Source organism: Apis laboriosa, unplaced genomic scaffold (assembly GCF_014066325.1).
Source record: "Apis laboriosa isolate Shangri-la unplaced genomic scaffold, ASM1406632v1 scaffold39_cov144, whole genome shotgun sequence".
In the NCBI taxonomy this organism is placed as follows: Eukaryota; Metazoa; Arthropoda; class Insecta; order Hymenoptera; family Apidae; genus Apis; species Apis laboriosa.
Window position 1 is genome coordinate 2895086 of NW_025223140.1, and position 24920 is coordinate 2920005.

Below are 24920 nucleotides of genomic sequence, written 5' to 3' on the forward strand. Positions count from 1 at the left end.
AGCGGCGAGGAGGATAAAACTCGACGGGAATACGTACGTGTGTGTAGGTAATGCGACTTTAATGCACCATGTATTATTCAGCGATCTCTTCCGTGTTGCGTGTTCAATTCTTTCTCCGCGTACCCACGCGTAATTACACACGATCGTTTATCTCGGAACGGGCGTTTTATTACGCGTCCCGCGCCTTTGCCAACCCTTTTCATACCGAATCGCTCTTCTTCCAACCGTCGACAACCCTCGAGGAATGATCGTAGAGTTTCTCTCCGTGGACAGTGACAAATAGAGTGTACCTCTTGCCAGCTCCGAGAACCGTGTTTCACGCTTTGTTTACCGTTTGTCGTGTTATGCAAACAACCAATTTTTGCCCCTTGTGTACCCGTTCAATCTTTTACCACCCTCTTGCTCCGCTTCACTTCGGGAGGGTAGGGGATGGCTGATGCGTTTGTAACGAGTCGTCGTTATCGAAGAAAAATTATCGTTATTGATGATCGAAGGAACGTCCGTTTAGAAATTGATTTGAAGTATTCTCGCCATTTTCTCCTTCTTCTTCTTCTTCTTCTTCTTCCACTTTGTGTAAATTCCCGATAATTCAATCCGGAAACGTTTTCCGTGTTTTCGTAATCATTCGTTCTTATCTTGCTACGAGATCGACACGAGCAGTTAAGGAGTTAAAAAATTATTAAACCGCGCGAAAGTTCGGAGCGCGTATCGGGGAAATTAGCGCGTAATATGCATATAGATGCATGCGTGACAGGTCGCAACGTGACGGGCGAGCACGGGTCGTTAGCCGTACGGTTGTTTCGTCGGCGAGTCACGCCTAATCACCGATGAATACAACAATCGCGGCGTGATGAACGATCAGCAGCCAGCCTAGCCTTTATTAACGTCCGGGGCTCGTGTAATTAGATTAGAGCACACCCACCGCGCGACCATCATTTTCCACGGTGATTTTGCGCGCCGCGCAAAATCGAACTTGGAACAGGACCCGCTGGGAACCGAACCCTTTGATCTTGCCCCTCCGATGACGCAACGTTCTTCCGGTGAATGAAAATCATTTCGCGCTCCGCTCGGATTTAATTTACGTGCACCGCGGGGGAGGGAGCTTCGGCCACCGCATCTCGCTTGATTCCAGATCAAGCAAAAAGGAGAGAGAGAGTTTCATTTTCTCGCATCGTGGAGAACGCGATCTCGATCGATTCGTTGTCCAAATATGGCGGACGGGTGGATCCACCGCGTTGTGCGCGAACGTAACCGAATGACGGGAGGCCGTGTTCCTCTAATCGATGAAAACTATTTTGCCGCCCCACCACCACGGGCGAAATTTAATTCTTGCGGCGTGCGTGCATGCAGGTGCACGGGCGAGTGCGTGCGTGCGCGCGCGCTCGAGATGCACGACGCCGAATGTGACGAAGAGACGCCACTCGTGGATCGATAGCCGACCGCGTGCCTATTATGCAGATGTAATTTGGCCGGCAAACACGCGCTCCGATTCCCGCCCGATTCGCAGGCAACGCTGTTCTTCTTCCTCCTCCGCCTCCGTCTTTCCCAATAATTTTTTACACCCCTCGTCTCGCCCATCCCTCCGACCCGTCCATCGATAAACAATTAATCTCCGTTCCCATAAAATCTCATAACGGATCCGGACAAAGCGTCATTTTTTCCCGATCCCGCATTCACGTCCGAGCCGATGATTCCACGCCCGACGACGTCCATTCGTTTTACCATATACAGAAACTGTCCACGCACGTCGTTTCCGAAATGATTATTTTTCAAATATCCATCCCGGAAATATTTCCATCCCGTTCGATCCGACTCGAAGTGAAGATCGCTGCGAGGTCGAGCGTGTAATTATAACTCAGCAGAGACGATTACGGGTAATTGGCGGCGGTCCGATCATAATTAGAATGCTCTATCGTGCGTGACATCGATCAAATCTGACTCCGGGAGTCAGGTTAGTCCCAAGTAGCTATCAATAACTATCAATTCGAACCGACGTAGCGAAGGTTGAATCGTTCGGGACGAGGGAAGGAAAGGGAGACATCCATCATTTTCGAGAACCTGTCTAACCTTCCGTCGTTTCGAGCACTTGCTTACTTGGGTAAGAACGGATAAAGAGACGATAAAGAAATGTAGCTCGTGCCAGCATCGCCGGTCCTTCGCCTTTCATTGCCCTTCCAAGCATCTTGGAAACTCCATTAAGCGATACGGCGCAAAACTATCATTCAATTATTATTACGATCCTGATCGAATATATTTCTTCTTTAATCGTTTCTTCTTAATCGGGATACAACGTTTGGAAAATTAATATTTTCGAAAAAAGAATAACCTCGTTCTCGAATTGAATGGAAAATGGAAGAAAAAACATCTGGCTTTGATTTTACAAAACCAACCGCGTTCCGTCTGGAACACCTAAAATAAACATATATTGAATCGTATTTATTTCGAGCACCGTTTAACGCGATCTTATAACTTTTATAACTTATACTTATAAGCAGCTGTCTTACTCGATTATACCTGTTGTTGCCTCTCCTTGTTCCCGTTGCAACTTTCATCGTTTTTCACGATCGATCAAACGTTAGTTTCCGCGAAAGGACTACCGTGGATTTTATTGCTGCGTTCGGAATCCAAACATGTTTACGATCGTGAAACGAGAATCAGTTATCTCGATCGCCGCTTATCCACCATCGGGGAAACTAAGATGCACGATTGTCCGAGAAATTCGATACAAGCGTAGCGGAGATAAAAATCGTTGCGGGGAATGAGAGAAACGGACAGACGGATAGTGGATAGATGGAATCTATATTAGGGAATCGCGCATCGATGTAGCGTATATGTGTGTGTGTGTGTTGCTCGTTGCGCAACGCTGTATTACATTTCGAGCTAATGGAAATGGTCGATGGGAATGAGATAGAAATGTGGATGAGGATGGAGCATTCCTGATGTTTCGGGACTTCGAAACACGATCGTTCGGCCAGTTATCCCTGATAATCGGTCGAATTTCATCCGCCACCGCCACAAATGTATTAATTCGTAATTCCGTTCCGGATCGATCGATACGCTGACAGAATGGCTCCGAATGCGTCGAATGATAAACATAATTCCGTACATCATTTTTGGGATTAATCGGAATCGGGCAGTGGATCAGCCGGAAAGAAAATCCCCTCCCTCGAGATTATCCGGTTAAAATTTGCAAAATTTCCGCAAAAACTATAAAATACACGCGGGAAAAAAGTACAAGATATCGAAAATGTGAAATATTGTAGATAAAGATTTACAATTTCTCTCGTCCACGTATAATTATCAGCGAGGAGGATCTTTATGGGCGGATCGTAAAGCTTAAAACGGCCTCGAAAGCTCGCCTCGAATTAATACGAGGTATCTGGCGCGACCGCCGCCCATAGGAAGTCTCGAAATTACGGCGGAAAAGGAGAGAGAGAGAGAGAGAGAGAGAGAGAGGAGGGTGGCCGGATCTTTTACAGAGCACCCTGCAACCCTGCCCTACCCCTTTGTTCCCGACGTATGATAATTATCGTCGCGACCATAACGACGTTTAACGACATTTAACAACTAACCCGTTGTAACTACATCGTTCACGTGTAACGAAACCTGTTTTCTCCTCCCGTATCTCGTGACTCGTGACGATGAAACACGCAAATTTGCGCGCAAAATTTTTACGAGATCTCATCGATCGAAGGAGAATATATCGTACGAGGAAAATTAATTTTTCCTATTAAAAGTGATAAATAAATAGATAGGAACGGAGAGGAAATTTTTTAGTTCGACGAACCAAACAGAGAATTCTTTTGTTCGTGCTCGCGTGGAGGAAGAATGGAAAATGGGAAAAAATTACATTTCATCGATATAAAGGAATTCTTAAATTCAATTTTTTTCGGAAACAAAGGTTCGTTGGAAAACTCTTCGTTCGCTTTTTCATTCATCGCGAAAAATGCGATATTTACCGCGTAAATCATCGATACAACAATTTTTTTCCATCTCTTGTTCGAGGCAACAACTTTCGAAAAGACAGTCCAGTTCCAGAAATCGTTCTCGCACACTCGACTCTTATACCCACTCTGTAAACGATCCAACCGCCATATGGTTTCGGATGCGCCTACCATCGAGTTTTACCATCCTACTCGAGAAGGATATATTTTTAGTCCTCTTCAACGACACGAGTGGATTCGAGGTCGCGATCGGCGCGATCCGAGAATAAAACATGCACACCGCGGGAAATCGAATCGCGAGTTCCAGCGGGATGCAAACCGCGTAAACTATCTCGAAAGAAACGTAACGCGTTGGGGGAGGGGAGCATTGGTGGAAATTAGCAGTTGGCAAGTTGGAGAAACTTTTGGAAGAGGAGCAACTGTTCTCTTAAGAGTTAACGAAACGGATTCGAAAAGGCTTGGAAATGGCAGTTATTCTTAAGATTAAAGCTTTTCCGGGGTAACGCGATAATCCGGTATAAGAGGGAGCAAGCGGTGGAGAAAATGAAAAAAAATGTTTGCCAGCCAAAACTTGGATTTGCACACTGCCCTAGGATTATCGAGTCCTATCCCACCCAGTGCCAAGAGAATAAATCTTGCGCGTATCGAAATGTGATTTAAGAAAGATACCACGAGCTTTCTTATTTATCTTATCGTATTTTCATTACATCAAACTGTCGAAAGTATTCTTACACTTACACTTTCGATCGTTTCGAAACGTTGTCTCGTTTCCTCGATTTCTTCTTTTCTCAAATTCTCAAATTTCAATTTTTACTTTTCCTTCGTAGCTTTTCGATGAAAATGCGCGCCGATTTGTATCTAACAACGCGAAAAAAAACGGCGTTGAAAGTTTGCGCGCGCGTTCGTGTCACGAGTCCCGTATTCGTTTCTATTAGTATCAACACGAGAGAAAACGAATGCAACAAGGTAGCGCGCTTAAAAAGCAATTTCCGCCTCTTCTCGCGTGAACGCGAAAGAAGTTTGATTTAATATTTGCGTGATCTGCTGGCCACGCGAATTATTAACACTGGAACCGATTCGGAAACAATAGCGAGAGAAAGAGACACGATCACGAATATCACACACACCGACCAATTTACGTGATGTTACAATAATGTTTCACGCGAATTTATCGGATTATCGCCGTCTGTTTGGATAGGCGATGGATCGGCCGTTCGATAGATAGGAGAGAGAGAGAAAAGCACGGTGGCGAGGGAAGAAAGGAAAAAAAACGAAATGACAGGTGGGATGGGTAGGAAGCAGAGGCTTTGACGTCGGGGCGTCGCGACGGTGTTTGCGTAGCACTTTCATTAGCCTGTCTCAAATTACTATAGTTCAAACACGAACCACCACCGCGTCACTCGTCGGTACGTACGATTTTGTCGAGGCAAATATCGACGAGAAAAAGCGAAGGAACGGGAGGAGAAAGAAGAAGAAGAAGAAGAGAGGGGGGGGGGAACAAATGCGAGAAAGATGGGTTGTTGTTCGTTCGAGTTTCGGTATCCACGACAGGATAGCGGATGAGGAACGAGCCGCAAGGGACGACACACACAGCACGGGGAGAAAGAAAGACGAAGAGGACTAGGCCGAATGGACAGTTGGATGGACGGTGCGCTATTATTGCTTCCGCGAAGATTGGTAGCCTGCGAGACGCGCGCCGTGGAAATATTACGTTTCGCGGTACAAAAAACGAGGAAGGCGAGCGTCCGTTGAAAGAAGAAATCAGGGCGGGCGAGAAAAATGGTGGGAACTAAGTTGACTCTGAAAACCGTGGGACTCGTAGCGTTCACAATTTTCCCCGGGATCACGACGGAATCAAAAATATGAAATATCCCTCTCTCCTATAGGAGAAGAGAGGGAGGGAGGGATCGATAACTCGTTCGAAGATCGATCCTCCGGAGCTGTCGGTAGGATGGAACCGCGAGCACGAACTTCACAAATGGCCTCAGGTGCGACCAGAAATCATCCAACATTCGTAACCAAACGCGCGACATTGATCTTCCCAGCGTGGATACATAGGGGGATATCGAACATTTCGAGGACAGTTTGCACGGGACGAACATGTGTACAGCAAATCCTTGGGGATTATAGGCCGCATGGCTGAGGACGATGTTGAAATATGTCCGTGGGCAACAGATATCGCGAACCTTTGAATTACGACGGATTCGTAATCGAACATCCACGGTTAATGGGGGGAGGAGACTCGATATAATACGTCTATCGCGAGCTACAAATACACTTTCCAAACGTTATAAATCCAATAACGTTAGATTAAGCCCAACGATACGATACGCGACTTGTAAAGTGAACGAAGAAACCGTTCGCTATAGGTATCCATACATTACGTTTCCATACATTACGCTTAATACAGGGGAGGGTGGAGCACTTGATCTTCCCTTCTTTTGTCGACGCGATGAAATATTTGCGGGGGGAGGGAAAAAATCGTTTGGGCGGGAAACGAGGCCACTCTGGGATTCATCGTGGGATTATTATTTCGAAAAATTCCATAATTCGTTTCACCTCGTTGTTATTCGAATATTTTTTCCTGAGTATATATTCCGATCCTTTTTTCTCTTCTTTCCCCTTTTGCATCGATCGGCGATGTCTTATATATCGAAATAATTGTATTCGTCGAATTTAAGAGAAACGGATGGATCGATATTGGAAAACGCGTTGTACGAGTTGTAGCGCGAGTAATAGGAGAAAATCATTAATCGTGGGTTGAAAAGTAATGCCGAATAAGCTCGACGCGATAACGCGTTTCGGGAAAAAATACAGTTGGCACAGATCCAGTCGTGTTTACTGTTGAAATTTGTCTTTGTGAGCCGGGTAGAAACGCGTGCACACGCGATGTAACGCGTACAATGGCGGAACGGTGGGTCGGCTGAATTAAATATGCCTTCGTCACAGGGCCGCCTTCGCGGCTTTGCCCGTATAAATGCAATCTGGCGGCGTGAATACGGTAAATACAGAATAGACGGGTAGGGCCCGTGTGTACAGATACGTCGCGGTACATGAAAAACGCATTTTATTTATCGCGTCGCACAAAGACCCGTCATATTTCATACACGTGGTATATATTCAACGCTCAACGATGTCGAACCGAATATCGAACCTTTCCTTATTTACCTTCCACCCACCCGGAGTTAAGACTCGTTAATGCCGTTATCCCCGATTTCGTTATCGACCGATCTCTAATGTAACGCGACATCATTTTTTTCCACCCGAGGAGAGAAACGGAGAGATGGAAAATTGAATTTTCGAAAAAAGAGGAAAAGCGAGAAATAGGCGACGAGCGCGATGAAAAGTCCTGCAATATTCACATGACCTCGCCTCTCGAGGAGGCTCTCCCTCGTCCTGGTGGAGGAACACTTCATTTATCAGGCTCCGACATCTCGTCGGGTTGCCTGGATTTAATTACCCGAAACAAGTCGCCGAAGGGGATGACTCTCCGGCTTCTCTGGCGAGCCGAACCCGAAAAGGCAGCGAGGACGAATCGATCGCCGGGAGGAGGGATATATCGTAGACGAAACGTTGAAACTCGGCTATAAATTACTCCGCCGATACTCCTTTTTCACCCCGATACTACGAATGCAAAGTTGGAAAGCGTATACGGGTATAATAGATTTCCCTTATCGGTGGTATAATCAAGGGGAAAATAATTATTACGAAGCGTACCATGATTAAGTCAATTAAGCAATCGTTCCGCCGTTGATTACATCTTCCTCTTGCCCGCTAGCTTCTCCACAAAGACAAGTAATTATACAGGAGCGAAAACTTTGTCGAGAGTTGAAGGAGGCGGAAAAGGAGGAGGAGGTCGATCTCTTCTCCAAGCGAGAACCGTTTCACGCTGTAATTCGACGCGCGGGCAAAACTGCCCGCCATTTGTCACTTCGCGTCTTAACGCGATTATTTACGGCGTTCGCGCCGAAATTCGAAATCGAACCGTATTTCATAATCGCGCCACTCCGCTAAACCGTGCCACTTCATACGCGCGTAAAACAAACGTAGGTACAAGAGGAAGAATGGAAAGAAAAGAGAGGGGAGGGAAGGGAAGGAAGAACCGTTTACCAGTGGCACCGGGTGGCGATACAAGAACAAGATTAATCGTTCTTACTTTAAAGCAACATTCCAGCCAAAAGAAATTCCGTTTTTTCCCATTAACGCTAACGGTAAACTTTTCCGCGCGCAGCAGCCTCGATGGAGCTACGCTAATGATAAAATCCATGTCGTACGCGAGCGGCCAGGCCCGTTAATGGCGTTTCACAAAAAGGTGAAGCCGGACACCCCCTCCCGTGAAAAGGTGTCGCACAGTCGATTCCGCTACTGCTTCCGCCGCGACGATTCTCTTCACCCTTTCAGCCCTAAAAGGAATGCGCGTTTCCTCTCGTATAGGAAAATCGCCAAATAAACGCTGCATCGTTAATCCAGCACCGGTGAAGTTGCTCGGCCGCGAATTTGTACGACAATGGGGGCTAAATTTCATGATTCCATAAATCAAGCCGGGATACGCGTGTTTCCAATGGTAATTACAATGACCGTGATTTTCAATCGGAGGGTACACCGAATTTAAATAACACGGAAGCTCATTGTCAAATCGAACTAACAGTTTAACGGGCTCAAACTTGCGACATTTTATTTTACCGCGCGATTATCGGCAAAATCCCTGGTCAACGTTCGATGTAATTTTAATCGACCGTCCGATTGTTAAAATAGAGCCGACTTTTGCCCACGATATTTCGCTCGTGTCGTTTGTCGAGGAGAAAATTATGATCGTTTCCCTTTAAACGAACGGTCGCACGCGATAATCCATTTTCCAACAACCGTGCAACAACAAACGGATGAAACGGACAAAAACGTTCCAAATAATCCTGATAATAAACTTACGGATAATTATCCGTGTTGTAAACTTACATAACCATTAAACAACGATGAAATATTTCAGAGAAAATATATCGATCAAAAAATATCGTTTTTAAGGAATAGGAGATAATATTAAGGAATAGGAGGAGAAACTCATATCGCATCCTAAAAAATTTCAAAACTCCTCGACAGGAGGAGTTTTTTCAAATTTAATTTTACTTTCACTCCTCTATGAACCGTAGGTGAGAAATTACGAATAACCAAGTATAGTAATAAAATTTCATAGCTCGTCCGTTCGTATCTCGCGAAAACGCAAGCTAGCGTTTCACAATTTCTCTGGTTATTAGTTGCGTTTCCGCGTGTTTCGTCCATTTTCCGGGGGACAGGGCGAGCGTGGAGGGGGAATTGTCGGTTGATTCGCTTTTAACGCGATAAATCCCCGCGTCTTTCCGCGGGCGCAGAGACGTTAAATAAACTGGTCGAAACGAAATTTGGGGGCGCGGCCGCTCGGGCAAAAGTGTCTTTGATTTCCGGAGCGAGCGGCGAGGGAGAGAGGAACAGAGAGGAAGAGAGAGAGAGAGAGAGTTGGCCGTGGCGCGGGAATGGCGCTTCATTGTTGCCCGCGCAAGTACGCAATTAATTTCTGTCTGCGTTCGCCGCGGGGGAATGCAAATACGCGGGGAGATTTTGCCGGAGTAATTCGGAAGTGGCGTGGTATACCGCGCGCATTATGCCGCTTTCCTCCTCTCTTCCTCTTCGCTCCTCGCTCCACCCTTTCCCAATTCCCCGTTTCGAAACGCCCGTCATTTCGCTCTGTCCACGCACGCCGATATGGAAACGCGTGACCGGTGACGAGTTCGATTATCGCCCTATCAACCCATTCTCGCCAAAGATCGAGATCGATATCGGCAAGGAAGGTATTTCGATTATTCGGTTGAGAACGTTGTCGAATGTTAATAAAAGAGGTAAAAGAGAAAGTTTAAACGTATTATTACACAGTGACGCGTTACACTTTTTCTTCTTCTTCTTTCAAACGACTTTTCTTCCCTTTCTTTTTGCGTCCTGACAACATTTCTCAAAGAGAAAATTAGCATGGTACAGTTTGCGCAAAGCTACCGTCCATAAATTTAAATAGCCAAGTATATTTTGATAAGCTGAATACGATAAACACGTGGAAATCTGTACGCGTGGTATACATTCACAAATTTCTAACGCGTTTAAAAATGCTTTGCCGAACTCGATCCGATAACATCGAAACATCGAATTAATGGGATTCCCTCGTGGAAAAGTTTCGTCTGTTCTAAAATATTCCATATCGTTTATAAGCATCTCCCTTTCCTCCTACAGGGAAACTAGGAAAAACCAACAACGTCGTTTCTTTCCGACGTTACTCATTTCCGGGGCGATCCCCCGATGTCACAAAGGGTGCACGTTTAGTCGAGCGTTGACGAACAGTTGGAATTTAAAGGGATGGCACGAATGGGCGAATCGGTGGTGTTCCGATTGAAATTCATGGGGAAACGAATTCGTGGTTACGCGGCGTGAGAGATAAGGAACAATCCTGGAAATACACGCGACCCAGTTTCCAGTCTGCATTCGTAACGGATAGGTGCCGCTTCAACGGCCCTTTTACGGCGGGAGTCCACGTTGATGTCTCGCCGCCCCGTGGTACCGCAGTCACGGATACCGGCTCGTTCCCCAAGCGTTACATCCGCAAATTGTATCGCTAACGCAACCCCAACATCTTACGATCGCGCGCCATCTCCTCCTCTCGTCTTTCAACCACCGCTCGTTGTGCACACCACCACCTCCGCGCCGCATCGATTTTCGAGCGTGTGCGTTGTCGCGTGCTACTTCTGCGAATGAATGTTATTTTATGGCCCGGTTTGCCGCATGTTTAAGCGGAATGAATCTGCAATCAAAGTAACTTCCATGCAGATGCAAATTGGTAAGCGGCACGATAATCGGCGCAACGCGTGTGCGTGATGCTTCGATTAACGCTTTCTCGTCCCTCCGTTAAAATTTACAATTGTGCGTATTATCGTTTCTAGTATAATTACGCCGTGTTCGTACATACGAGCGTAAATAATACGGTTCCGCCACCAATTGCGATTGAACACGCCGCCAAATTTATTACGATTTATTAAGTACGAACCGCGCGCCAATTTAACCATCTCTCTCTCTCTCTCTCTCTCTCTATACGCGATACAAATTTTCCGCCTGCTTGTCGATCGATAACCATTATTTTTCTCCTCGCGTTTCGCGAGAGAAAGGAGAAATTATCATATCTCGTGTATATAAATTGGATTTATCATCCGTATATTTTTATTTTTCCTTTTTTAATTTTCCTCTTTCAATATTATTCCATCGCCCATGGAATATTCCTCCAATTTCGATAACGAAAAAGTCGAGGGATGGATTTTTGGAACGCGACAAATAAATATCGAGGACGAAGATCGTCGATTAAACGTGTTGCCACGAGTTGAAGAGCATTATACGTATATGTATATGTATATATATATATGGTACACGAAACGGAGAAAATAATTTAATTTGAAAGTAAAAACGGTGATCCGCTTTGCAAGTCTGATGGTGGCCCATTGTTTCCGAGCGCCACTAAGAATATCCTTCTCCTCTCTCGAATGTGTCCGCTTTTCTTCCCTCTCTCTCTCTCTCTCTCTCTCCTCGCCCTTCGACCGACGTCTACCGTAGCCTCCTTTGTATAATCAAAACTCTCGAACAAATTTTCATATTGTTTGCGATTCAATTGGACAGGCAATTTCCGAGTCGTCTTTGAAAATATCTTCCCTCCTCCCGACCTCTTCGCCACTTTCCCCCGTTTTCGCCCAAGTAAAAGTATACTACCTATACTTGGTCAATGAAAACAAGCCGATGCTATTTATCTTGCCGATCGATATCGGTTCGTTATCGTCTCGAATCCAACTTTCTCGATTCGCGTGCTCCACCCTCTGGAGAAACTATCCTTTCCATCTTTTTCTCGATTTTCAGACCTCCCCCACCCAACCTCGATAACGATCGTCGCCGAATCGTCCTCGTTGAATAATGATTAAACGGTTTAAGCGAGATCGATATTTAACCACGTTACACGTGTGCTCTATCAATCTTTAACGAGATTTCCGTCCCCCGTTAAATTTAACGGAACACCCGACGCTCGGGTATATATGCTTTTTCATCAATTTTGCAACTTTCCATTTTATCGTTATAAAGATTTAAGAATCCTTAATGGACATTACCATTTATTCGTTTCGATTATTCACCATAAAGTCGTTTATATATACGCGCGCGTTTTTCTTTTCTTTTCTTTTTTTTTTTTTTTTTTTTTTTAAATTTTAAAACACGTTAAAACAACAGGATACATAAAGGGAAATCCTTTGTAATTTTGTAGAGTTTTCGTTTCAAAGGGAAGAGAAGAAAACGCCGTAATAACGCCGCTCGATTTAAATCTTTGTAACGTAGCGTACTAGTTGCATTTAATATATACGTATTTGCCTTGCATTCGGATCGTAGATAGCACAAGTGTACCGATATGAAATCTCGGGAAGCGGGACGTAGTTGTGCAGCCCAGTTGGTGCGAAGCCAACATCGACGAACGAAACGAGGGAAATATTTATAAAAACCGCACGTTGCACTTCCACGCTCTTGTTTTATTACTATAATTCATTCCACCTCGCCGCTATATCTCTTTGTCCGCGCGCTTTTCTTTCCAACCTACAACAATTATATATTTTTAATCCACGCTCGGACCTCGCCAAAATTAAAATTAAAAATAGATAAGGGAAAATTGCGGAAATTTCCCCCTGTTAAATAAAACACCCGATAATTATGCATCGCGTCGGCGATTATCACTTCCCGTAATTCGTCCAAATAATATGAACAAGATATGTTCGTACACACACACGTCAAGGCGAACACGTTTAATCCGTGCTTGTTGGAACGTTATGTCGGAGGTTAGCCCGAAACAGGGCTAAAGGGCGTTATATAAATAACGGAAAGGATCTGGAAAAGCAGGTCGCGTTTCTCGCATTTTCTCGACCCAGCCTGGACCCAACGTCCCTCTCTGACGGAAGGCAGAAGGAGAACCAGATTAGAACCCGACAATCAAGCCAATTATACACTCCGGTGACGCTGACCCAGCTCCTCTTCTCCAGTTCTCCTCTGTGTCCACTATCCCTTTGCTTCCCTCCACCCTTTCTTTCTTCGAAACCTACAAGACTCGGGATCCTACTCTACGGCAACCTGTATCAAACTAGCGGATCCTATTCTAGAAACTCATCAGACCTTTCGTAATCCCGATAGTAGACGGGGACCCTCCGAACGAATTGCTCGAGGAATTAAGCAGCTCGTACGAGGCACGTTCGATGTACGAAGGTGTGTATCGGCCCCAGGGGAGGGGAGACATCGGGGAAACCGTATCCTTTTCTTCATCTTCGGTTACGCGAAACCGAATCGGCTACAGAGACGCGAGACGTAATTTAACGGATCTTGTATTCCCTCGAGCGAAACGGTACGTTAATACGATCGTCGTGCGAGGAGAATATATCTAAAAGGAGAGACGATACGTTTTCCTTTCGATGGGAAAAATCGATAGATTTCGAAGGGAAATTCGAATTTAAAAAAAGAAAAGAAAAAAAAAAGGAAGAAAACGTGGCAGTTTAACGCACTCTGTCGTTGGACTCGCATGTGGGAAAAAGCGGAGGGAGGAGGAGAATGAAAGGAAAAGTGAAGAACCTTAACGGTAACCTCCTCCTCAGAGACGCTTCTCCCTAGACGGGAAGAAGGCGAGGAGAGATCGGTGAGGGTCCGTGTCTAGAGATCTACGCCGAGCGGCAGATTGCAGCCCGGGCCTTTGGAGGATCATCAAATTAGCGGAAGAGTCTTTGAGGGCACCTCGTAGAGGTGGCCAACTTGGCTGGCTCGTCATACTCTCTCTCTCTCTCTCTCTCTCTCTTCCCGTTGGAATTATGCCCCCCTTCGCGACCTTTCCGCGAATGGAGTTGCAAACTTCTGCCTCCCTTCCCAGGCCAAAAGAGACAGAAAAGCGGCACCACCCTCCCCGCTTTTTTCCTTTTTCCCGCCTCCTTTCTTTCCTTTCTTCCCTTCTCCTTCCTTCCTAATACCGTCTTCTTTAGGTGGCCACCACGCTAATGCCAACTGAATGCAACCGAAGAAAATTTTCTTCCGGGGACTTCAGTGCCCAAAACGACTGAACCGAGAACGCTTTCCGCACCGTCTAGATATAAATGAGGGAACTTTGAAAAGCCGGCGAAGAAAAGACGTTAGAACGAAGCAGTTTCGGTGGCCGAGTGTCGCTACGTTTATGTATCGTTGGAATAATTTCTGGAGTTGGAACGTCTCTCGGCTGTCTCATGTTTAATTCCTTGCTTCTTAGGCAACTTTGAAAAACCGTGTACCGTCGATTGGCTATTGTTGCTCCTTCGAACCTGCCAATCTTTTTTTTTTTTTTTCCTTCCTCGTATATTTGATCGACTTTGTAACGTAAATTTTTGTAATTTTTATTAATAATCCAATTTCCCTTCTTAACCTATTTCCTTCTTAACTAATCGAGCAATCGTCGCACGATTTATCTTAAAGCTCGATTAGCGGCGTATCGAATGGTCGAATGAGTATATAATTCCGAAAATAGTAGCTTCACCGATCGAGTGAAAGATCGTTGGAGGCTGAAAATGCTTCTTCACTTGTATCGATACGATTTCACGATCGATCTCGGCGAATAATTATATTCCAAATGATTATATTCCATAATGATTGAAGCTGGGAAAAAACGCATTTTCAGATTTAAAATACGTATAGATTACTCGTCGTTCATAATTTATATTAATCGAATATTCAAAGATGCATTAGCTACGTAAAAACCCATCTATCCTAGGTGCAAAATTACGTTTCCTTTTTTTAATGTTTCAATTTTTAAACGAATATATATACCTTTTATTCGTCCCCTCCGTTACTATCATTTTAAACATCCCAAGATTTCTTATGTCTATCCGAAAGAATCGGAGAAAATATAGGAATCGAACGAACGGAAAATTTGGTGGAGCGAGCTGGCTCGCGCGATATTTTTAACTCGAGGTGGATACGTGGCCGCGCGCGAATATACCCTACACTTGTTAAATGCACGGATACGCGGATACTACACATGGAAAACGCGTGAATGTTTTATCGCAAGTTAGCCCTTTGCTTCCCTCGTGCAATTTATTCCCAAACCCGTATGTCTGGTCCGTGCAGAAACTAGGGCAGAAACACAAAGCCTGGCCACTGGCTGAACGAGATACCGAGTAACAATGCCTAAACGCACGAGGGAAGGACGCCTTTTACGCCCTTCCCAACCTCTCGTTCGTAGGGTGACCTATCGTTGATAAAATTGTAAAATCTCGAATATTTTTTCACTGCTCGATCCTTCGCCCCTGCTTTGTATGGACGTTATGCAAAAACCTTTTAGACCCGTATTCAAATCAGATATATATGAAAAAACTTTTCCCATCGCGTGGCTTTTTATCGATTCATTAAAACCGTTTTCCCGAGAAAAAGATATTTTTCTCTGGAGAAATGTATCCCTTTCTCTTCCCTCTTTTTAACCTTAATATTTATTATCCATTTTATTAGAAATTATCGGAGTAACGAGCCTGCCCCGCGGGGAATGTTCAATCATTTTTTTGAAAATAAATCGCGCGATATTTTGCTCGTTGACTCGTTGATCGAAATATAATCGACTATCGGATTATAAATAATATATTCGAGCACATTTCGAACGTATAAATCCACGTCTATTAAACGAGAAATATTATTTATTTCTCGATCGAGCCGACGAGTAATAAATTCTCGCAACCGATGACCGAACGGCAATACTTGGATCTAATCTAAATCTCACGATTCTTCGATGACGATCCCCTTCCTTCCCTTCCATCGTACGATAATTTTAACTGTCCGATCGAACGAGGAACGAGAACCGCCAAAGACGAGTCTCCTTTCGAAAGTAAAGGCGAACGAGATGTTAACCGGCCTGTCTCGATCGCGTAAATATTTAGATTAGACACGTGCTGGCAACGCGATCGCGAGATGATTTAAGCAAATTCCCGATTCGACGAGCGAGAAGGAGAGGAAAATGCGTTTCGCCCGAGGAAATTGCGGCCCAACGCGGAGCCAAATCGGGCGGGAAGATTAACGATATTCGATTTATCGATATAACGATGAATCGTCGTCAAAAGTCGCGCTTTGGATCAATTTATAGGAAAGAACGAAGGAAGGAAAATTCTATTCTATTTCGAAGAAAGTTTACGACTACGTCGTAAATGTCGCGAGCGCAACGAGCGTTTTACGTTTTAAATATAATATTTCGTGACGATAATAAAAGATACAGGCGGGTTACGAGGAGGAAATATTTTCTAGGAAAATTGCATTCCGAACTCATTATACTCATATAAATATACAAAAACTTTGCTCCTGAGAGAGATTTGTTGCGTTAGAAATACGTACTCGCGAAAGTACGTGTAATATTTTACCAAGAATTATCGCTACGTTTATTTATCGCACGCCTTGACCCACCAAACTTACCATAAATACGAGATAGCGATCTCGCATCACTACAGAGAAATACAAAGAGCGAACGAGCAAAGTACCGTGTATAATAATATTTTTAAGCGTCGTTGATAAGTTGTCGGTAATTCGATGCGTTATTTACCGTTTCGCTCGCATCTGGGAAGAAAAATATCTCGTTCCTTTCTCAATCGTAAAGATTTAAGAACGGAGTTAACGTTATCGCACGCTTCTTCAACGCGGTGAATTCCTTTATTTCCTTCTTTCGCCGTTCCAGCCGACTTTTCCTCAACCATGTATTTTATTATCCGCCAGCAGCGGGCGACCAACTTCTCCTCGACACTTGGCGGCGAGGAAAATAAGTTTTAGTTCGCGAGCGCGTCCTTGTTTGCTCTAGCATCTCTGGTAAGGAGTTTCGCGCGATTCCTATTTTCCGCATCTCCATGTTTTCCATCACTACACCGAGGCAAATAAAGTTTTCCCGATTTCGAGGGTGCCAGGGTGCGTCCTAATCCCAACGGGGGAAAGTCGATCCCCTCCCCGATTCGAAGCCGCGATGCAGCTTCGTCCGATCAAACTTCCAAAAGTGGGACGTTATTTCTCCTCTCCATAAAAAAAACGCATTCAATTTCCGTCTCTTCCATACCCAAAAGTTGCCGCCACCTTTAAACGATCACGCGCGATTCAAATCGATTCCGAAAAGTTACCCGATCGAGGGGCAAGGAGTCGACGACGATCGATCGGATCGATAGTGGAATCGGAACAATCGGTCGTGGGAAAGGGAAATTAGAATTTCTGTATCGGATTCGCGATAAAAAGGAAAGAGGCGATCGAAAACGCTCGGTTCCGTTGTCATCGAGGATAAAAGCACTTTGACGTCACCATTATCAAACGCTCCAAGTACGAACGGTCGGAATCGAGGCCCGTTCCCTCGGGGGAACACGGTCCGTTCCGAGAGTTAAAGCGCACCACCACCGCCGCGTTTTCGCGTCCGTCACAGTGATCCCGCAGAATCAAAGCTCGGCAAATTGGCGTGCCTGATCAGGTCAGTAGGAAGACTGACCCTTTATCGACGCGTGCAATTTTCAATTTGCCCGAGTACGTACGTTTCCACCTCGCCTCTTTCCAATTACACGAGAGAGGACAACGCGATTACCCGTAGCGTGTAAAAAGGTCGCGGCTCTTATCCCCCCCTCTCTCTCGAATCGCCGCCACCGTCGATAAGCTCGCTCCGTCATTTGCATCACAATCGGATAGTCGTCCGGTATTGTCATCCACGATCGTCGGCGGGATGGATACGGCGGTGCATTCTCAAAGGGAAAAGGGCTTCCTTCCTTCCTTCGCCTCCCACGCACCCGTGCTTCGTTCGAGCTTTTATCGTGCGCCCGCCCTCTGTCTCTCCATTTCCCCTCCCCGCGCACGCATTCTGCACGCCACCCCGTCCTGCTCTCCACCCGCCAACTTGAGAGCCCTAATTAAATTCAGTCTGGGTACTCTTACCGAGCGCGGTCCATCGTTCATTAAGCGACGGATCAAAGCGATATTCCCGTAAAGTAGTTCCACTTTGCGGCGAGGGAGATACGCCTATACTACCTTACCTTTTACCCTCCTCCCCTATATCTCGCGGATATAGCCCGCCTTTGCTTTCCACCCAACACGCGTCAATCCTCCACGCAACCGATCGTTAATCGCCCGATCTTCTTCTTCTTCTTCTTCTTCTTCTTCGCGGTTGTTGAAGGTACTCGTTCCCCTTATTGCATTACTTGTAGCGGATTAATGTACAAAGGGTGTAATTTCTAAAAGATAAATATTTGAGGCGAGACGACAGCGCGTTGAATAGCGTGAGAGATATATTAATAGATAGATAGTCGAAACGAGTATTTGGTACAGGTGGCGATATATTATTTTGCTAGTTTCGCATTAGCGCGAGAATACCTGGTACGATTAATGGCCTTCGAATGAGCCATAGAAGGCAACGCGACTCGCAGCTGTTACACACTGCCACGGTGAATAATTAGCGGCCATAGTAATTTCCCGATCGTTAATAATCAAGCATTACGTGTATATATATATACATGTAATAAAATGAAAAGCAAACGTCGTTGCCACGTTTCAACGCGATTAAACCTGGAGGAAGGAGTGAAAGAAATAATAAAGTATGTAATCTGCCTACCATGGTGAATTCGTCGTAGAGGTAGGAAATCTCCGGATAACTCATAAAATCGACCATGGTGGCGCGTACGTGAGACCAAATTATCAGCGTCGTGGAGTGCGAGTGGAGAGCAACAGGCACGATAACACTTGATAAATGACGTCGGATCGTCGCAACAATGGCGAGATGCAAAAGTGGCGCGCGTGCCTCGAAACTATAAGACAAAATATTTGAAATACCGGCGTGTTACTTGGAACCTATTGCGCAGAATCACTACATATATATATATATTATACGTACACATATACGGGTTCACTTTATAATAATTCACAAACACTTGGCGATTTTATCCACGGAAAGAAGAATCGAGGGATCCACATTCCGACGCTCCACGGGTAAAAAGGAATCGACGTGACGATTCACACGGCACTGGACGTTCGTTCGCGCACCAATCACGCGAGAAACACTCTTAATTTCACGACACGACGAATTTCGCCAGGATTGATTCGCGCACCGACTCCGGCGAGAGCGAAAGAAAGAAGGAAAGGGCGCGTATAACTGCGACTGGCTTATTCTCAGGGCCGTATCGCGCAAGTTGGAGGCAAGGGTCCACGAGGCACCCACGAGGGTAGAAATGGGCGGCTTTATGCGCAGACGGCGGATAAAAGAGAGACGTATACGTGCACACGTATACAGAGAGAAAACGAGGACTCGCAAGCCCGCGCTTGCGAACGAAAGCACGAGGGAGAGTAAGCTCGGTCACTGAGGCGTCGCCACTCGGCTTGCTTCCTCCGGAGTGACTCCCTCCTTCGCTTCTAGTCCCCTACCATTTCCATTCTATCCCTCCTTAACCTTCTCCTCCACCTTCCTCTTCTTCTTCCTCTTCTTCTCCTTCTTCCTCTTCTTCTTCTTCTTCTTCTTCTTCTTCTTCTTCCGCGTCCTCGCGTCTCTACCTCGCGAAAACGACCCCTCGTCGCGAGGCGCAACCACGGAAAGTTTCCCGTAATTGTTTGATAGCCGACGCCTCCTCCCATAATCGTTACATAATAATTATATAATACAACCGATCTGCAACGAGGAGCGTCGTAAAATGGTTGCGAAAGACGGAATCGAACGGGTGAAAACCGAGTAAGAAACGATAGGTCGATTGTAATTTTGTTCCAGCTGTTGCTTATTGAGCATCCGCCCTAATAGTTTTCGAGTAGTATCGTTGGGAAGGGATAAGAGAGACGTGGACTACTGTGTTGCGGCCGAGGATAAATGCCATCGAACTGAAAAATTACGCGGCGCTTAATGAATTACGAGTAGAAGAGAAGCGTGGAAATCGCGGAAATTTCATTGGACTGGGAGGGGAAGGGCGGCACAGGTGCACGCAAAAGTTGCAAAAACTTGGTTAGGGAGGAATGCAAACAATGCCCGGTCCGAGTCGCTCGCCTCTTTCCCTCCCTCCTTCCCATTTTTTACTCCCCGCCTTTGTACGCGCGAGTATCGTTTTCCTCGTGGAAATTCGCGCCCCCCTCCCTCGACCGCCGTCGTTTCTTCTCCTTCGAGCCGGGCAAACCCCATAGAGCAATTACACCCTCGTAAATCTGGACGCCAATTTGTCAATCCGTCCTTCTGAATTTCATCGTACCTTATCGCGTCGCCCTAACCTGTTCGCTACTTAACCCCGATCCTCAATTTCGACGTTGATTAGTGCATTTCCTAGGAAACCGTTACCTCGAGGATGCGTGTTTCGTGATTCTTAGAATTCGAAATTAAAGGATTTTTGAATTAATTGAATCTTTTTCCATTTAAATTTGTATGTATATATATTTGCGTTCGTTCCAAAGCGATCGATATCGTCAATTCTCTAACGAAATAAAGAGAGTTGTATTTCCGATCGAATTCACCATGGGAATTTTTCTGTCGCCGGCAAAATACCAGTGAACACCAGTAACATCTGGTGATCTGTTAATGTTGGGGTCGGCTAGACCAACATTGCAGCCAAGACGGAGGCCGAGCTTACGAGCAAAGCAAATAAACAGGAATTAAATCTGGAAGGCTTTATCGCGAACGTTCCGACATTTCTGTATAAAATTATATATATATATATATTATATAATGTAAAATAATATTAAAGAAATATATATATATATATCGAATCTTTGATTTAAAAATAACCAAGACCAAATTCTTTTCTTTTCGTTAATAACCTAATGCCCATTCTCCATTTAGCAAATGGAAAGAATAGCGCGTCTTTTATTCGAGCCGACACAGAATCTACAACACGGTTCCGTACTTTCCACTCTAATTTTCAGCGAAATTTAATCTCGTTCGCGTTTCAACGCGCGCGCGACGCAAAGTTTGGAAAAACGATGATCCAGAGAATCGTTAATCGTAGAGGCAAAGTTTCGCGGCACCGCGTTTCAAGATCAAGTTTCTCGAGAAAAATGCTTTTTCCACGTAATCGAATTCGTCAAAGACGCCGCCGTGAGTCTGCCGCGGCGTTACAAGTATCGCGATAACACGGGCGGAAGCGGGATACGAAATACTTTCTTCTCTCTTCTTTTCGCGTGAGCGTGAACAAGCGCGTGCGCACGTGCAACGATCGCTTCCGCAGTAAGCACGGGCTAAGTATAGCCGGTTAGCCACGGGCATTGTTATTGCTTGCACAGCGGGAGCGTTCAGCTTGCGATCCCTGTTTATCAAGGGTTCGCTGCTTGCTCGAGTTATGGTCTCAGGTGCGTTCGAATATTACAACTCGGCTCGGTCGATCGGCAAATGTTCAATATCCTAAATGCGAATCGACCCATTGTCCACCTTTCTTCTTCACCGAATTCCCCCTTTCATTTCCGGCCGTGAACAATTGCCATCGATCCATGAAAAGATTTATACGAAATTTCAAATAATATAATCCCGTGCACAACGAAATAATACGATGTCGATATTGGAATAATTTTTGTCGCAAAAAATCCCATCCAACGAATCAAGCGAGATTTTTTTTTTTTCTTTTTTTTTTTTTACGTTTTTTTAAAAACGTAATACGGATCGTTTATGGAAGAAGATTTCGGTTACGGGGATGGCCATAAAAATGTGAAAAATGTGGAAACGGTGCGCGTCGATGGGAACGGTCGAAGCAATTGAAGAGGATTTTTCTTTCGTGTTTGGTCAGCTCGGTGAACGCGCGCACGGGCGTATGGAGCGCAAAAGTGCGTCCGTGTACGCGTCTGCCTCTTCATAAAGTCATAACTCAGCCAAACCCCCGGCACATCTCTCGGCATAACATTTAAAACGATTTCCGCTGGCAGCGGTGCCAAGACCGGAGCTGCGTTGTTTCGGGGATAGATTAACGAAACATAACGCCAGTACTCGCTACGGACTTCCAAGGGGTAGGTTGGATAATGGGAAGGGGCGTGTTGGCACTGCTCTGGCAGTTAAGCAGTGTTCAGTGCCGGCACTTGTACTCTTCAGTCCCCACGGCTACGATCGATGCAAATTTTTACTAGACAACTACGCGAATCGGACGATTTCGTTCGTAGAGTACCTTCGCCAGAAATCGAAACAGCTGACCGTGCAATTAATCGGAAGGAAAATTTTACTTTTATCTCGCATAATCGTCCAATTTTTCAAAAAAAAAAATCCCCCCTACGGTTTATCATTCTCTTTTCCACGCGTATGAAAAAAGGGAAACGGGAGGGAAAATGATTAGAAATTACTTAGGATTGCGCGTAAGGGATCGTGAAGCATCATGGCCATTCCTGGCACTCGTAGAAGGCACGGAAAGTCGGATGATACATCGCGGACTGCACGAGTCGCGCCCTCTGCTCCCTGCACTCCTTTCGACTCTCGCCATTCGACCCTCCGTCGTTCCCCTCCTAACTACCCTTTCGGCGTTAAGAGATTAACTTGTCACGCCGGCCCATTTTAATATTCCGGATCGCGGGGTAAATCGCCAGAATTTGCGCCATACGGCCTCGCCAGCGATAAGTATCCGTTAACGTCACTGCACAATTTCCTTGCTCCACTTTCCCTTCTCGTTTTTCGTATAGAACTGTACTGGAATTACGGCACGGTTCATTCTCTCGCGCGTTCGATGGCTACTCGATGAACTCTGCATCTTCCACGAGAGGGGCACGAAGGGACAAGTATTAAAACGGACGACGAATCCGTAATCTTTAGCAATCTTAGCACTCTAGAGAGAAAGAAAAATTAAAAGTGAAAGCGATATTCAAAATTCATTCGAGAGAAATTACGTTCGGTATATTTAGAATTCGTATTTGTATTCATCTCCTGTAAACATTTTATTTTATATTCGTATTTTCGAATTCGCGTGGAGGGGATTTGGAAAAGATAGCGACAGCGTGATGTAAAACAGCGGGTAAAACGAGTCGTTTCACGGAGAGTGGAAGAAGCCCGAAAGTAGATAAATTGTTTTCTAAATGCGTAAATACTTACCCCTGGTAAAGTCCGCTTCTCATGCAGAGCGTTCTGGGCACTGATTGCGCTGTCACGACTATAGTAGGTGAGAAATGCACAGCCTGAAACATGGTAGGAAAAACGGAAAAACGATTAATCAAAAACGAGATTACGCAAGATCGAGAAATCGTTTCGTTCCTTTCTATCGATCGCGCGAAATCGACGTAACTCCCTTTTTAATCGGGGATCAACTCGATCAGAAGGGGGGGGGAATTGGAATTTTCGCAGTGGACGAGTTAATCGAGTTCGTGGCCCGGCTTGGAAATCGAAGCAACGCGAGTATCGGGCGTCGTAAAATTAATTTTCCAAAACGACCGGGACCACCGGTTTAAGAACCGAGTATAGCGGGTTAAAACGATGGTAATTAACCCTAGAATTGGACGGTGGCTGAACCAGACCATTATCGGCTATCGCACTGTCGAGCAAACCTCCTGGAACCGCCTTCCTATCGGCCCCAGGATTTATTCAAAGGGCCTGTTCTCCCTATCTGATCGTCATTTGACTATCTCAACACACCGAGATGGATGTAAGCGAGCACGCGCGGCGCAACACTCGTGGACGGAACTCGGTCTAAGATCGCTTACTATTTACGACGCGACATTATCGCGGCTGCCCGATACCCTTCATCCGTCTATAATCACCACCGGCCACGGAATCCATTAACTATTGCTTCTCCCGGATAATCACGAGTTCTTCTCCCCAACCTACTTCCCCAACCTACACCGATTATTCTCTCCACCGTTTCTAAATAAATGTTAAAAAAATTGGATATATTGAATAATTGAACATTAAAATTAAAAATGAATAATATTGAAATTTATTAATGAATATAAAATTATTATTATTAATAAAAATTTTTTTAAAGAAATTAATTAATAAATAATAATTAATTGTATAAATAATAATAAAAATTAAAAATAATAATTTATTTATTCTTAATAGTAAAATAAAATATATTGAATTAAAAATTGTTGAACATCCTAATATTTTTTTTAATGAATAAAATTTATTTGTATATATTGAAATGATAAAATTTCTTATTAGTAAATAAATAATTGATCAATAGTTAATATAAGATATAATAATAAGTATATAGATTGGAATAAATTTAATTAAAAAAATTTGTCTTCAATTTATTATTTCATAAGAGAAAATTATTCAATAATGAAATGGAAAAATTCCAATTTTAAAAAAAAATATTATTTGAATTAAAAAATTAAATTCATAATTTTTTATTGAATTAATTGATCTAAAATATATAATAATTATTAAAAATAAAAATACTCCTGAAATTACTGAAATTATAAAATAAATTAATCTTGGAATTTTATTTGATGATTTAATATTCCGATCGTAACGCGATCGAAAGTATATATTTTTCCTCATTAAAAGGCGGAGCGTAAAGATGGAATCTCGCATCGGTGTCCCAATATTTCGTGGCCGACGTAAACGAGATCACCGCGAGTTAAGCTTCGAAATCTTTCCCCTCCCCTGTTTATCGGCATTTTATGTTTCTTTCGAGTAAACGAAACAAGCTCTCGATTCGAAGCATGCGAAATTCCGATCGATCCTACCACACTTCCGGAGGATGCAATTTTCACGCGACAGCGGGTGGAGTAACGCTTGCTCGGACGGAGAATTACCTCGTCGCGGGCCAGAAAACGAGAGAGAGAGAGAGAGAGAGGGACGAGGATGTACACCCTCCTCCAATTTTTCAACGGATTCCCCTCGGTTCGTCCACCAGCGACGTACGTTCACCGTCCAATCTAAGCCGAATCTAACCCGGGGTAGAAAGGGGGCGCGTTAAAGAAGAATGGAAAAGTTTGCGAGGGGTCGTCGCCTGCGGCCGGTCACGCCAAGTATTTCGCTGTCGGATACATTCCCACCCCGCT

The 24920-nt window shown here is 44.7% G+C and overlaps 1 protein-coding gene across 3 annotated transcripts in view; it reads right to left on the reverse strand.

Annotated features, from left to right (window-relative positions):
• LOC122715634 (CUGBP Elav-like family member 4) overlaps nucleotides 1-24920 on the reverse strand; it is a 513357-nt gene that overhangs the window by 449261 nt on the left and 39176 nt on the right. For 2 of the 3 annotated variants that reach the window (XM_043937961.1, XM_043937967.1), the window contains exon 2: nucleotides 23008-23090. The gene's annotated coding sequence lies outside the window, so the exon portion shown is untranslated. Of the gene's footprint in view, nucleotides 1-18591; nucleotides 18785-18870; nucleotides 19302-23007; nucleotides 23091-24920 lie in introns of those variants that run through there. The other variant, XM_043937962.1, reaches the window with a different exon arrangement.